The sequence below is a fragment of the Marmota marmota genome, unplaced genomic scaffold (assembly GCF_001458135.2).
Source record: "Marmota marmota marmota unplaced genomic scaffold, marMar, whole genome shotgun sequence".
Taxonomy (NCBI): Eukaryota; Metazoa; Chordata; class Mammalia; order Rodentia; family Sciuridae; genus Marmota; species Marmota marmota.
The window spans coordinates 6630779-6646517 of record NW_026000021.1 but is presented as its reverse complement, the minus strand read 5'-3'; the positions used below and the strand labels follow the sequence as shown (position 1 = coordinate 6646517).

The following is a 15739-nucleotide window of genomic DNA, read 5'->3' as shown; positions in this document are numbered from 1 at the left end:
ACTGGGTTTGATCCTCAGCACCACATAAAAATAAATAAAAGAAAGTAAAGATATTATATCCATCTAAAACTAAAACAAAAAGTTTTAAAAAAGAAAAAAAAACTTATTTATGTGTGCTAAAGAAAAGAAAACAAAGCAAAATAAAACAATGCATTCCTTTTTTTTTTTTTTTTGAAAACAATATATTCCTTTCTTTTAAAAAGATGTAACTAGCTGAGAGCGGTGGCACACAAGGATCGAAAGTTCAGATCCAGCCTCAGCCACATTGTGAGGCCCTAAGCAACTCTGTGAGACCCTGTCTCTAAATAAAATATTAAAAAGGGCTGGGAATGTAGCTCAGTGGTTGAGCGCCTCTGGTTTAAATTTCTGGAATCAAAACTTAAAAAAAAAAAAAAAGATATAACTAAAATTTGAAGGGAGGATTCTGAAAAAGGAGCTGTTTTTAGATTTGATTCTGGCATAGTTAGAATCTTTCAACTGCAATTATAGTTAATATGGGGCCAGGTGACAGTTCAACCCATTATGTTAAAATCTATTCAGTTACATGGGGAAAAAATAAAACTTGTACATTTATATTCCTTAGACCAGATACAGGGCCCCGGTGAGGGACAATATGCTTTCATTTCTATTTTTCACCATTTATAAAATCAGGAAAATAATTTGTTTCACTTCTCCAACATGAACTTATCCCAAGCAGTATCATGTTTGGACAGTTGCTTTACAAGGCTTTGCCAGTGAACTGTTAGGAATCTTGCCTTTAACTTGTCACTGGGATTTGTTTGATTATAGATTAGTGTTTGATGCTATAGATTTACTTGTTATGAAGTTATATAATGGTAGTTTAAGTTTTTCACATGTTGCAGAGAGATCAAATTTCAGCCTTCAGGTTATTTACCTCACTGTGTCTAATATGATGATTGCTGTGACTCTGGTTTAGGGGCTTCTTAAGGAACAAAGCAGGAAGAGTGGATGACTTCTCTGTGTTCAGGATCATAAGTGCCCTGTTAAGCTATACAAGATCATGATACTACACAGGTGCTGTAGAAACGCACCAATCGATACTGTAACAAATCTACACTCCATCCCTCTCAGGCTGTTACTGACACTACTTTATATTCTCAATTTTTCTTCCATTTGATGGAAATGCTCATCAGTGTCCCAACTGGAAATAATAATAGATTCCCCCCAAACCAACTTTAAAAGAAGTATCATTTTTTTTTAATACTTGCCATTTTAATGATACAGGAAAGGAGGAGGCAGATCTTGCTTTTTTTCAGTGTCTAATCGAGATGTCTCTATATTCAAGCTATTGATTTCCATGATGTGAGACACATGGCACAGTGAATTATTTTCATATGATGCCGGGTCATCTGCTGTACATCAAATGACAATCCTATACAGATTTGAATTATAGAAGAGCAAAACTGTATCCTAAGCTGAAAGAAAAGATAATTATATGTATGATAAATAGTGGTTGATTCTACATACTGCTTTTGTGAGGATTTTTTTTCCCCAGTATAATCAGTTTTCTTATGTAAACCTTCATTGAAACTGAAAAGTTCAAGTCCAATTACAGCTAGACAACTAATATAAATCAGTGAAAGATGGAGGGGGATAAGCATAAATAAGAGATAAGATAATTACACTATAATTTGGGGAGATCTAATGAACCACATCTGATAGCCTTTCATAGTTTAAATTTTGGTTTTGAAGATATTTCTACTAATGCTTATTTAAATAATCCTGTTAATTTAAGTCTTTATAAAATTTTCAGTATTACAGAATATGCCCTCGGACATGTTTAACATTTAAATGTTCATATAATTTATATGATCCAAACTATTACATTGAATTAAAAATTTTATATTCATAATTTTATCACTTTTACTCTGGGTTGATCAGTTCATTTGGTATGGGGTTATTATTTGGGATGCGGACATAATTTGTTCATGAGCTGAGGTTTCCTTTTAAGATTGTTCATAATCTCCTATCTCAAAGAATGTGGCATGGCTTACAATAAAAGGTAGATTTACAGTAAGGCTGGAAAAATAAAAGCAGAAAATAAAGATCACAAAAGGAGAATGTCAAGTAGGCATAGTCACATAGCCCAACAGGTTTTCTGAGAATGAGTGGCTAACATGTTGCAAAGGAAAACACAAGAGGCATGTAATTGTTATATCATAGTCAAAGGCTGCTGTTTCCTAGTAGAGGAACACTATCTATGGAAATAAGTTCATAATAGAATGTATCAGATAGGGCTCTTCATAGGAGACATTGATGGATACAATAGACATTGGTTCAAGATGATGAAAATTAGGATAATTCTTAAGAATGCTACTACTTCCACTATGTCACTTAAGTCTGAAAAGTTAAACAGTTTATGAATTTTGTAATACATGAAGTAAGAATATTGGGTTTATGTCTGAAGGATCACTTGAAATAAGAACTTTTCTATTGCCCAATGCTCTTAAGTCAACCACTGTATGTACTTTCTATTTTTTTTTCCATAGAGCAATAAGATACAGATGCCTGAGTTTGGTTGTACGAAGGGTTTCTTGGAGTATTTGATAGCATAATAAATAGGGGAGCCTTTAATATAGCACTTAATGGCTTCCAATTTCAGCTTCAGAGATAATATGAGGCAATGGAGAAGGAACTGAATAAAAAGTCAGATACTGAACAGTTAGGGGCTTGTGGGAGATGGTATTCTTCAGATGCCGGGATGAGTGATTGAAGAAAGCAAGTCTAGGTTCTGGTTTATGAAATTTCAGCTGTGTGCTAGGCCTGATGGCTTGAAGACACACAGCAAACCTGAACATTTGTGATTATCTGTATTAATGAGTAATAGGGTCACTTACGATAAAAATACATAAAGGTGTTTGAGTGAGCGGTTCCCTTTATATCACCATCAAATTTCCATCCATGATGCCTTCCTCCCTCTTGACCTCTGATTAGGGTATGATGAACAGCAATGGTCCAAACTTTGGACAATAAAAGAAAAAGAATATGCAATCAGAAACCACATAATAAGCTCTAAACTCATAAATCAGAAATTCCCTGCATGGAGAGGGTTGTAGACAAATATAACAAACTTCTTCTGACCATTTATATTCCTTAATGTAAATGCAGAGAAGGAAAAAAAATAGATACTTTCAAATTAAGCCCTCCCCACTGTTGACAGAACCCTTTTAATAAGGGGTACCTGAGGCAGGTTGGTGGTGTCATTAGGGCCTTCTCTTGCTGCTGTTGTTATTTGGGGATATAAATTAAAGATGCTTTCCAGATGTGATCGTGATTGCTTACCACTGTCTGAAGGAATACATGGCTGGGCATATTTTATGAGGGATTCGTTTTGTAATCATCTGTAATTCCATACTCTTTTCCCACCCTGAATGCTTGTTGGAGTTGTGCTTGTGTCGCCTGCCAGCTTAGTGGTGTAGACTGAGGCTATGTCACTGCCTTCTGGTCTGCTTAAAGAAATAATAGTTTAGCCCAAGCCTCTTTATCCATTGGAGTTAATGAACTATTTGCACAACAGCTAGATTCATTAGGAGGAGCATGTTCAGGAACATCACCTCCAAGTTGGGTGGGATTTGTTGACTTGTAATAATAGCTATTTTAAAAAATAGGCTCGTGAAGACCTAAGCATTTCTACAAGTACTGATTTTATATAAACCATATACATAATCATATGTACAACACCATATTATAACATAACTGTAAATGAGAGAAATTTTGTCCAGTCTCAGGACAGCCAGATTTCAGACTTATTAATGGATTATGCTGATGCATGAATAGTCAGATGAAATTAATGATTGACAGATTTGAAGCTTTAAATTAGAATTGTTCTGGCAGATACGCCACCTGGCTGCCACACTTGAGAAACCCTCTTTGGTTAGCAAACTGTATCACATTCGAAGTTTCAGGAACTCTTTATATTCCTTAATGTAAATGCAGAGAAGGAAAAAAATAGATACTTTCAAATTAAGCCCTCCCCACTGTTTACAGGGACCTTTTAATAAAGGGTACCTGAGGCAGGTGGTGGTATCTTTAGGGCCGTTTATACACCAGGCATTGTACATCTAAGCAATGGGAACAATTAGGTTTTGTCATTCTTAATTATCCAGAATAGTTAAAAATCAACCAAGTCAAAATTCCAGGCTTTCCCCAGGATTTCTCTGCCCCTGTTCTGTCCTTCCCCCTGATGCTGTGATCTGCTGCCTTGGAGCTATCTCTTTGCTTACTGTAATAGGGATTCTCCTGTCATAGTTGATTGCTATGCTTAAGTGCAGTCTGCTGCCTGCTGAACTTCAAGGAGCCATAAACGGGAATGGTTTCACCACTTGACTTGTTTGCTGGTTGCTGTTCACATTATGGGCTCTCAGAGACTTTATGAAATCCTAGGGTTCATATTCTGCTGCCCATTCTGAAGCTGTAGGCACCTGGCATAGAAGTGAGTGTGAAAGAGGATAATATGCCCTTAAATGTGCTACCCACATACTCCATTCTGCCTCTATATCTGTCTGGTACATTAAAAGAACATTTTCTCTGCATCTTTAGAAGGAGTGAAATACAACAAGATGAAAAAAAGCTGTCAATTGACCTTTGGACAATCAACAGCTCTTCTGTTCCTCTTCTACATTTGTTCCCATCTCAGACCGTTCATCAACTTTAACTCATCTCTGTGGCCGGCTCTCCTGAGTGCCTTGTTCCTCCTGATGAATATAGAGGGCAATTTTCTATTGATTTGGAGTTGCTATTTCCACACCATCAGCAATATTTCTGGCTGAGACTTTTTATAAAAATGGGGGCCCTCTCATCTGCCACTCTGTGTAAATCTACCAGGTTTAAAATGGCAAAGCAGTGTTGGTCCAAGGATAGAGTTCCATCAAATTACAACAGATGAAAGAAAATATTTTAAATGCATATTTAAAAATGCCTGTTTAACATAATACAGATCATGTTTTGATGTCAGCAGTGTATATCTCAGTGATCTAGCATGTAAGCTCTCACTTGAACAAACGGGGGACGGGTGAAACCAACTATGTGCAGAACTAGAAAGAAAAGCTATTTTCAGCTCCCTGGGTAACTACTGACTTACTGAATATGGAACATTCCTTTATTCCTTTGTACTTCTGTTTATGCCTTAAAAGTGTTGACATAGTCACACATTTCTTCTTAAATTCCTGTTAAGAGCTACTTGTTGTTGGGCACACAACATGGAAGTTGTATCAACTATTATTCATTCCTGATAAGACACCCAATATTGATACATAGTGGAGTTTCCATTTCATTTCAAGGAGCTCTGTTCTGTTCAGTGGCTTGCGTAGGGCCTCATTTTAGTCCCACTTATATGTAGCTTAATAACTCTGGTTAAGTAATTTGACCCTTCTGGGTCTCAATTTGTTCATTTGTAAAATGAGGAAATTGGATTGCATTATAGTTTCATAATGCTTTTTATGCTCTTTTGAAGACAGCGCATTAGAAAATGAAATGCTTTTGTTTATTGGGTGAAATAATAATTATGCAGTGATAACCAGGCCTCGGAAATTTCTGACAAAGGGCTTTCATCTGAGTGTTGGAGTAGGCTAGCTGTCATCACAGTGTCACTCTGTAGGGCTGATGGACCATGTCTCTTTTGGTTACTTGACTGTGGAGAAGTCAAGATTAGAAAACTGCCAAGACCAGATGAAAAATTTCTTTTGAGGACGGCCAAAATTAAATTCTAAGGAACTTTCTTGGCAAAGGAAGTTAAGATGTTCTACAGTGAACATGATCTTTATCGCTCTTGGCTCTGATGTTGTCTCTTTTAGGATTTATTTGAACAGGTTTTGGGAAAAACCCTCAACAGAGAGAACTTAGTAGTAATCATAATTGTTTTCACTTCTAAATGATTTCTTTGAATAAAGACATCATAAAAATACCAGTGATGTAGTCTCTTTAGTACATATAGTTTCAGGGACTAATGTGTCTCTATGTCCACCCCAATACATTCTTAAGAGAGGAAGTCTGGGATATAGAAGAATATTTTTCTCTTTTACAACTGGAAACTAAATTTATTCCTGCTCGATAATAAAAGCTTATTTTCTTGGTCAGGTTTATAGAAAGATCATTTTTTTACAGTGTACAATTTGGTAAGTTTTGAAAAGCATATACTCTCATGTAACTACCACCATAATCAAAACACTGGACTATCTCCATGTTCCCGATAAGTTCCCTACCTATATCTCAATCCCCTGACAAGGACTAATCTGAATTCTCTGACTATAGATTTGTCTTTTCCAGAAAGACTTGTTCTTTCACTTAATGTGATTCTTTTGAGAAGCCTACATGATGTTCCACACATCAATGATTAATTCATCCTTATTGCTGAGTAATATATTCCTTATACAGATAATACTGTTTGTTTATCCATTCACTGGTTGATGAACAGTTGGGTTTCCTACAGTTTGGAGAGAGTATTATTAAAGTTGGTATAAATATTTACACCTGGATCCTACAGGGTGTTGCCTTGTCTCTTGGGCAAATAGCTAGAATGGAATTACTGAGCTGTATAGTAAGCATTAGCTTCACTTTATAAGAAACTGCCAAATAGTCTTCCAAAATAGCTGTGCCATGTTGCATTCCCATCAGCAAATCTCAAGTTGTTGCACATTAATAGATATTTCTTGAAAAAACATACATAACCAAAACTACTCAAAAACTTCTTAGTTTAATGAATTATTCTTAGGTGAATACCCTTGTAACCAACACTAGGTCAAGAAAGAAAACTGTCAACCTCCCAAGATCCCTCCAGGTGAGCCTTCCCAATCTTATCATTCACCCAATGAAATAACTTTAAAACAATAACCTCCCTGTTTCTTTAGTAGATTCATAATATACGTGTATCCTCAGATATTTTGGTTTAAACCTGCCTATTTGTTTTAGAAGATGAATGTATCTTTTAAGTTTCTTTGCGCCTATAAGTTACTCTCTATCCCTTCCTTTTCTTTTGAATTTATCTGTTGAAGAACAAAGATCATTTGACCTGTAGCATTACTAAAGTCAAATTTTTGTTCTTTTAACTGTTCAGTGTGTTTCTACAGCCTTATGTTTTCTGCAAATTTGCAGGTGTTTTCATACATTGCTCCTAATGATTATTTAAATAGTTAAAGGTTGTTGTCTATCCAAGCAGTAAAGAACATCTCTCTCCCTCTCCAGTACCTCTCTGACATTGCTGTCAAAAGACCTTTGCCATGGTAAGCATTCAGTAAATATTTGTTGGTTGAAGAATGAATGAATGAATGCAGGAATGAGTGTCTTTCCTGAAGTAGAAAGCACAAGGAAGGATTTTATGAATAGTGTGTTTACGATAGAAATTTGCTTCCAAGGGAGATTGTAGAAAGGCCATTTCTGGGGATCTTTAAAACTTTGATAATAGTCGTCATTCTTAGAGTTATAAACCATGATGGCCTGGGAGGATGTAGACCTGATTTCCCATTCCTGGGCTTCTATGATAGAGTGCTCACCTATAAAAGATGAGTTGTCTATTTCAGAATACTCTTTTGCAGACTTCTTTTCTGCAGGGCACTAAATGGAATTTGGTGCATTGAAAGTTTACTTCCCATAGGGTGAAGTTTACTTTCAGAGAGTGTTTTATGACCCTCTGATAACATTGCTCTATGGTTGCATATGGGTCAAGTGCAAAGGCAGCAGTCCCAGGAGTATAGATTATTGTTCTGATGACCTTGCTGGTCTATAGACAGTGCATTCAATGAGAAGCACTTCCACAGAGCACGTCTCTCAGTGCTGACTACAAAACTCTTGTAACTATTCTTTAAGATCCTTTGTTTAACTTGTGAAAAATAATTCAGTTAAGATTGTCTTTGTTTATAAATGTCTACATCTGTTACTAACCAACAGCCTCCAGCTTTTAAGCATGTTTACTGAGAACAAAGTAGGGAATTAGCTATGCTGAAGCTATGGTGTCTGACAGAAGAAATGTCTTGTAGTTTTCATTAAATTGTGTTTCAAAATTCTCTTCACATTTCTCCCAACCAAAGGTTTTCACCTGTCAGGCATAATAGTAGCAAGAGGCAGGATGCTTTTTTCTTAAGATGGAAATATGAATTTCTTTCACATATTTAATTCCTAAAACCAGTTAAAGGTGTTACATTTTCTAATAAGCATTTTAATTAATATTGATAACAACCTGGCTACAGAAATGATGACTGTACTTTACACATCATTTATTTGTCATTGTTTCTAAAACCATCCTCTATATTATTTCATTTGATTCTTACTCTAGCTTAATACATGGTAGGGAGAACATATTGTATCATACATCTAGTAAAAACAGAATACAGACTTAAAAATGAAGTCACATACTTTTGGACCTGGCTAAAAGGATTCTGACCTAGAACTCAGGAGTTCTGACTTCTGGTGACACAATCCTTCTGTACCCTCATTCACTCATTTTTTACATTATAATCCATGATAGAAATTGCATCTTAAATGAAGCACTTGTATTCTGCACAGAATTTAGCCTTGAATTGCAGATTTACATGCTCTGCTGCTGATATTTTAAACTTGATAATTCTCACCCACTGAGATGATACTCAAGCAAAATGTAGGCCAAAGGTATAAATGAAATTATATCCAACTAACAGGAAAATTTGGGGACCAACATTTTCCCATGTCAAAGTTCATAAGATGATATAATATTTTTTGTCTATAGTGCCTCAGTTATGGCCTCTACTTTTTTAGTATAACTTTACATGGCATTACCAAACCACCTATGCAGATAATTGATTCAGTGTTTCTAAACACCTAGGCTACCATCAAAATAGTTGCATTTACTTCAGGGACTGCATAGCCATTGGATTCAGTTAAGATTGGACAACTTTACCTTTCCCTATTGGTTCAGACAGTATATATTTAGCCAACAAATAAACAACAGATATACTACATTCACTATCTCCCTAATGCCTTTTACAATACTCCGCTTTCCTCACTTAATTTCTATGCTTACTTTAATCACACAATTATCTGTTTTCTTTCTTTTTTTGGCTAGCATTCTGGACCTGAATATTGTGTTTCTTTCCCTTGCATAATGAGAGCTGCTTATGCTTTTAGTCTAGTATTTAGTAAGTACTTAGCAAATGGTAAAATAAAAGAATGAAGTACTATTTCAGATGGACTTCATTGCTGGTCAAATTTACCAATTAATAAGCCCTCACTCTGAATGGCATTTGGCTAACCTGGACCCTTGTGTTAAGCTAAATAATTTTTTGTATTTTTATTTTTCCTTCATTCAATTTAAAATAAAGTTTCCATTAGAAAATATTGTTGCATTAAATTTTTATGCAGACACCGCTGAAACCAAAGTATGACCATTGGAGAAAAGACAAAGTTGATTTGGTTCTTTGTTCAGCAAGGTAAGGAGCACAGAAATAAGTCATGACCCTGTCCCTAAGGATCCTTTGTTGTTTTTTTTTTTTTTATTTAAAAAAAAGGAAAAGAAAGAGAAGAAGAAACATAAAAATTATTATTAGATATAATTAAATGTGTTCTATGAGACTTGGAGTTAAAAATTTATTTAAGAAACTCTGTGAGCCAGTGAGGGATTCATTTGAGATGAGTATTGAAGCCTGTGCAGAGGAGGAAGACTGCAGAGAGAACTGAAGCAATATGTGTGACATAATGTAAGCACAGCACAAAGTGGGGCCTTAAGGAGAGAGGATGCAGTGTGTATTGATGGAGCTCAATCCTTCAGAGGCTGTATCTGGGCAACCTTAGACTTCTGGACATGGTCTGCATCATTCTGTTGCATCCTGGGTGTGAAAGAATGCCCAGCCAACTTGTGGTGTTGGTCATATGAATATCTCAATCAAGCAAGTCAGTCTTACCCTGAACTATTTTCTGAGGCCCAGCAATCACCATTGGTGTCAGAAACACTTTAAGAACTGATTTTGATTCCCTCTGCAATTCACATTATTGTCAAAAGAGTCCCCAGTGAAGCAGCAATATATTAGTATACTTCCAATATGTATGACACACATAATGCTTACAAGTCTATTGCTTTTTCAGAAACAATCACCAAGCCTCATGATATGTTATCAGGAAATATCCTACAGGTCTTTCTAATAGATTTGAATGGCTTCAGGTTCTGCAGATCTAGACTTTCTCTGTAGACTTTCTTGAGTAAAGAATTGAGTAGTGAAGTAGTATTGCTCTAATTATATCCTGGATGAACATGAAGCCCAGTTCAGGAAAGTCCAGGCCCTTGGAGGTTGCACTGATGGTAAGAACACCTACTACTTAATACAATCTGGGGAGGAGAAGGGCTCAGTCTAAATGTGTGAGGAGAGAGCTCTTAGATGTGAAAAGCCAGCAACTTGTGTCTTTCATAGTGACCTTTAAGCATAAGACCACAGGAAATTTGAATTGTTATCTAATTTACTTTTATTAACATTTAAGAAAACTTTATTATGTGCCAGGTAACAGGAATACAGTAGTGACATGAAATGGATATATGTCCCTTCCTCATTGGGGAAACTATAATAATATTACATGTAATTTATTCTGCTAATAACCCATCATGAAAGAGGTTCTTAGAATCTCTCATTTACAGATGAGGAAGCTGAGACCCTTATGGGTTAACAGACTTGTCCTCCTTCATACAACTTGAAGGTATATAGCTGGTGTTGGAACTCAGTCTAGGACTTAACCATTACTGTATATCAACTCCTATTGTATATTTGTTGGGTATAAATCGTGTGCCAGTTTCTTTTTTGCATGCTGAAAACATGTGATATCATTGCTTACAATCCTCTGAGGATATATTAACATGTATTTTATCAATAAAAAATAAGATTAAACAATTTGAGAAAGGTCACATAACCCATTAAATTGGTCAAATCAGGATTTAACTCAGGTCTGCCCGTCCCTTCAGATATATTCACATTCTATTGTATACTACAAAAATTAATGCATTATCCTGAAAATTCTGTGTTTGCTTGAGTGTAATCTTTATTGTGGGATCAAGTATTAGTGTTTTAAATATATGCTATTATAGTAGAGTTTTTATTTCAGTGTCTTTGAAAAACTGTAAGTGTATCTATTATTACTTGAAATATGTTCTTTGTGATTGATGAATTCTCTCATTTTGCCTAAGAAACAAGAAGCTATTTTCAACATAGTTTCAACTCTATAACATGAAACTTCAAATTAATTAAATTCAAATATCACTATGCCTTTTTCCAGAATTACTTGATTAGTGAACTCTTAACAATTGGAGATATTGATCTTCAGCTGGATTTGGAGTGAATATTAGATGTTAATATAGTGATTTATGGAGTTTATCCTCTATATAACACTGGTTTTCAAAGATATTGAGTTTTTTTTTCCTTTTTAAAAGTACTTGAATCAGTACTTTCTCTTTATTTTCATATACAATAAAATTTAGAATTTTCCATAAAACAAGAAAGTATCAGATTGGAAAAAGTATATATTTATTGTGCTCTATTTTACCCAAGAAGGGAGTGGAATTTGTGGTGGGGTAGATGTGTGTATATACGTACACAAAAATATGGAATGAGATATTTTTGGAAGGATAAAGTAAAACCTTAAAATAATCGTTACCTATAAATAGAAAAAAGCAAGATGATGAAAATAGAAGCTTTTTCTGAATAAGTATTCTTTGAGGATATGACTATTAGAAATATACACGTTTAATATAACTGAAACTTAACAATTAATTTTTGAAAATTGATGGCAAATTTAGTTGATGGCAAATCTACACAGAGAAAGATCATTTGAAGTGATTTAAAATATTAAAAGTTTGTACATTCACAAATGGGTGTGATAAGAGACAAAAAGACGAAGGAAAAATGTAATTGTTTTTAGTAGTGGTAGTTTTGAGGGAGTATTGAATATCATTACCTGAGACTATTGTTCAAAGGACTCAAGATCCAATTTGAAAAGCCTTCTACCATTAAAAATGGCTCAACTTATACTTGAAGAATACTACCTGTACTGAACGTGATAGCATGTTAAATATTTTCATTCATGGTGATACAGAACCATCCAGGAAAAAAAAAAAAAAAAAAAAACTTTAGCTCATGCTTGAAGACCATCTTATTACTGATGAGTAAAGCATTGTTATGCTTTGGCTAGGAGATGTGTCCTCCAAAAGCTCATGTTTGAGACAATGCAAGAAGGTTCAGAGATGAAATGATTAGCTATAAGACTTTTTAACCTAATCAGTGGGTTAGTTCACTGATTAACTGAGTGGTAACTATAGGCAGGTATGGTGGGTCTGGAGGAAATAGCTCACTGGGGTATCCCTTGGGGTTAATGTTTTGTCCTTGCTTAGAGAAGTTTCCTCTTCCTGTTTCCTGGTTGCTATGATCTGAGTTCCTTTCCTCTGCCAAGATGTTTTCCTCATCTTAAGCCCAGAGCTATGGAGTCAGCTGACCAAAATGGGAACCTCTGAAAATGTGAGCCAAAATAAACTTTTCCTTGTCTATATTGTTATTGTCAGATCTTTTAGTCAAAGCAATGAAAAAGTAGTGATGATGAAAAAGTTTCTCAGACAAGATATTTTAGCTAGTAAATGAAAAAAGGTGATATAATCAGAATATATTAAGATATAGTTTATGACTCCAAATGAGAGAATGTGTCTAGTCAGTGATCATCAATGGTTGCTAAAATAATATAAGGAAACATTTTGCATTGTGTGTCTCTTGATGGAAATACCCTATACTATTTATTAAGTGATCTTGCCAAAAACTGAACCTGAATCTAATTGAGCCTGTAGATCTAATGATCGATATATAGGAAACATGATGAGACTATTTCTGCTGAATCCATACGATGGGCAATTCTACAGGACAAACAATCTGTTTTCTTTGCCAATTAGTTGCAAGGAAGTAAAAAGGGATGGGGAAAAAATCTATATCTGAAGAAGCATCTCAAGAGACATGATGTCAACTTTATATGGATTCTGATTTGAATAGATTATACAAAAAAATTAAAAAAAGAGTAAATCTGAGACAACTTGAATATGTATCATGTTTATAACATTTGTGTACTAACTGAACATTTTATGTGATTCATGTTTTTAAGTGTGGTAATATATGGTTGTATTTTAAGCATCTTAATCTTCTAAATATTTATACTCACATAAATATGGCGTAAATGATATGTTTCTGTGATTTGCTTTAAACCTGAGGTAAGGGTCATGGGTAATGTTGATGCATGATTAGCCACAAGTAGGTTATATTTAGCCTAAGTGATAAATATGAGCATTTCTTATACTACAACTTCTCCTTTTCTTTAGATGTTTGTAATAGTATATAAAAAAGAGAATTTTTTTTTTTAAAAAGTCTCAGGAACTCGCTATTTTCTTGTGGATTATTTGTCATAATCTTAGTTTTGCTAAAGAAATGAATACAACATAATAAAATTTCACTTATTTCTAAGTCTACATTTGCTAAAATTTATTCTGATTCAGCTTCATCCTAACATTTATGGAGCCAGGGCTAGATTTTGTGAGTGGTGGCCCACATTCCAACATGTCTTCATATGCAAGTGTCATAAATCAAGCCAGCACATTGCCACATAAAACATGTTCTCTCTTAGCTTAAAGAAAAAATTTCATGTCCTGGTAGATAAGCTGAGTTCAAAGTTCACATGCCTCTTGTGGTGATCCCACAGCAACCAATTTTTAGCTTAGCCTATAGCCCAATTCTTGTTTGGTTCCCTTTCTTTCCTGAACTCAGCTCCATCTTCTCATACCACCAAGGTACACATGTACAGAAACCCCAGATTCCCCATTTGTATCTTGTTTTTACCCCCATATGCTTCCACTCTTTGGATACTCCTTGAACCTTTGCTGCACACATAGCCTAGGCAGGATTTGCAAGCAGGCTCAGGGCTGTTTTGGAGGAAGTTTGTGGTTCAGTGTATCCAGAGTCTCACAAGAGAGAGAAATGTATGGGCTGATCCACTTGATGCTTTGGAGTCCTCCCCTGGTGGGATGGAGCAGCAAGAGTAGAATTCACTACATCTCAGAGATTCACTACATCTCAGAGCTCAGATCTTGGCATTTTGTGCTTGGGTTCGAGAGACCTACAGTGCTATTGGGTTAAAAATCTATAGGTTTAAAAAAAAAAACACTTAATTCTGTTCACCAGATTTGACATTTTTAATTGCTTTTGATATGTGGGTTTTGCAAATATTAACGCTGGGGCAGGTGGAAATACAAACTGAACTGTAGTTTTCTTATTAAAAAAATAATCTGCTCTCAAGATATTTTTAGCAACTTCAGAGAACTTGGCTGCCCATGCATTTGTCACATTGATGCCAGCTCAAAACGCATTCAAGAAAAAAAAGTTAAAAATTTAATTCTCTAAATTATTCTTCAGTGAAGAGAAGATTCTTGTTTGAGCAGTACCCAAGGTAGAGACGCTGTACAACATTAGTGGTACCATGAGAAGCGAGAGACACAGTGGTCTGACAAGTTGATGGGAAAACTCCCAGAACAGGAAGTACAATCCCAGAGAGCAGCTGGAAACAGAATTCAGCCAGGAGAAGTGCTCGGGATGCCCTCTGGCTTATCATCCGGGGACAAATTTTATTCCATCCATTTGCAGAAAGTTCACAGTGGACTCTGCAAACATCTGGCCCTGGGTCATCTCTAATAGAAACAAGACAATCAGTTATAGGACAGTCTGTTCCAACACAGTGACCTTGGGCTCCATTTAGTGGCATCTGGACATTTGTAGGAAGCAAATTATAGTGTAGTCCTGACAATAATTTTATATTAAACCGAATGGCTGGTACTCATCTGTCTACACAAAGGCATGGAAGGGATTAAAATACTTCTGAGTCTCACTGCAGATGGTGATGCCATTCTTGGGTGGGGTGGCTGACAGTTTCAACTGAAAGTTAACATCAGAAGTACAGCTACTCATTACACTGTGGATGGGCTCCTTCACCAGATATTTATGCTGAATTTTATGATGTACCAGTCACTTTTGCAGACACTCTGTGCGCCGGCACAGGTGTGTGCATACATATTTGGACGTTTAGTTCACCAGGAGAACAAACAGCATCATACCTGTCTTGAAGATGAGTGAATATATTCAGAGAGCTAAGAACCTAAGACCAGTTTGAACTTTCACTTAACATCTCACGTGTTCTCGAACTTCAAAAATTTCATGCTATTTTTACAGGTTGTACTGCCCTGATCCTCCCTTTTCCACCTGTGGGGACTTTTGCCTCTCTCACAGCTGGACTGGTTTCAGTATCCTCTCATATACTCCTTTAATTCTCTTACAATCTGAGTATCTATTGTCAGGGTTCTACAACTCATACTCTGCTAAGTTCCTCTTTTCTTGAAATTAGACTGCCATATGATCTTCCACTTAATAGTGGAAGACCATTTTACACCATGGTCGTTCTTTTATGATTTTCCTTTAAGCATCCTATTGATCACATGTTCATCGCAGCTTGACATGAATGAGGCTCTTGAGTAAAATTTGAACCAAAAAAATAGCAGGGCCAAATTTGCTTTGGGCTGTGCCACAGTGATAGGGACACTTCTTATCTCCATGGTGCTATGGTTTGGGTGTCTGTGAAAGACCTATGCATTCAAAGTTTAATCCCCAGCCAGTGGTGCTATTCATCAGTGGTGGAAACATTAAGAGGTAGGTCACAGGGAGTGCCCTTGAAGGGATCACAGGATCCCAGCCAT

At 35.8% G+C, this 15739-nt stretch overlaps 1 protein-coding gene across 14 annotated transcripts in view; it reads left to right on the top strand.

Moving 5' to 3' along the window:
* Nckap5 (NCK associated protein 5) overlaps nt 1-15739 on the top strand; it is a 953350-nt gene that overhangs the window by 514455 nt on the left and 423156 nt on the right. The window lies entirely within an intron of this gene.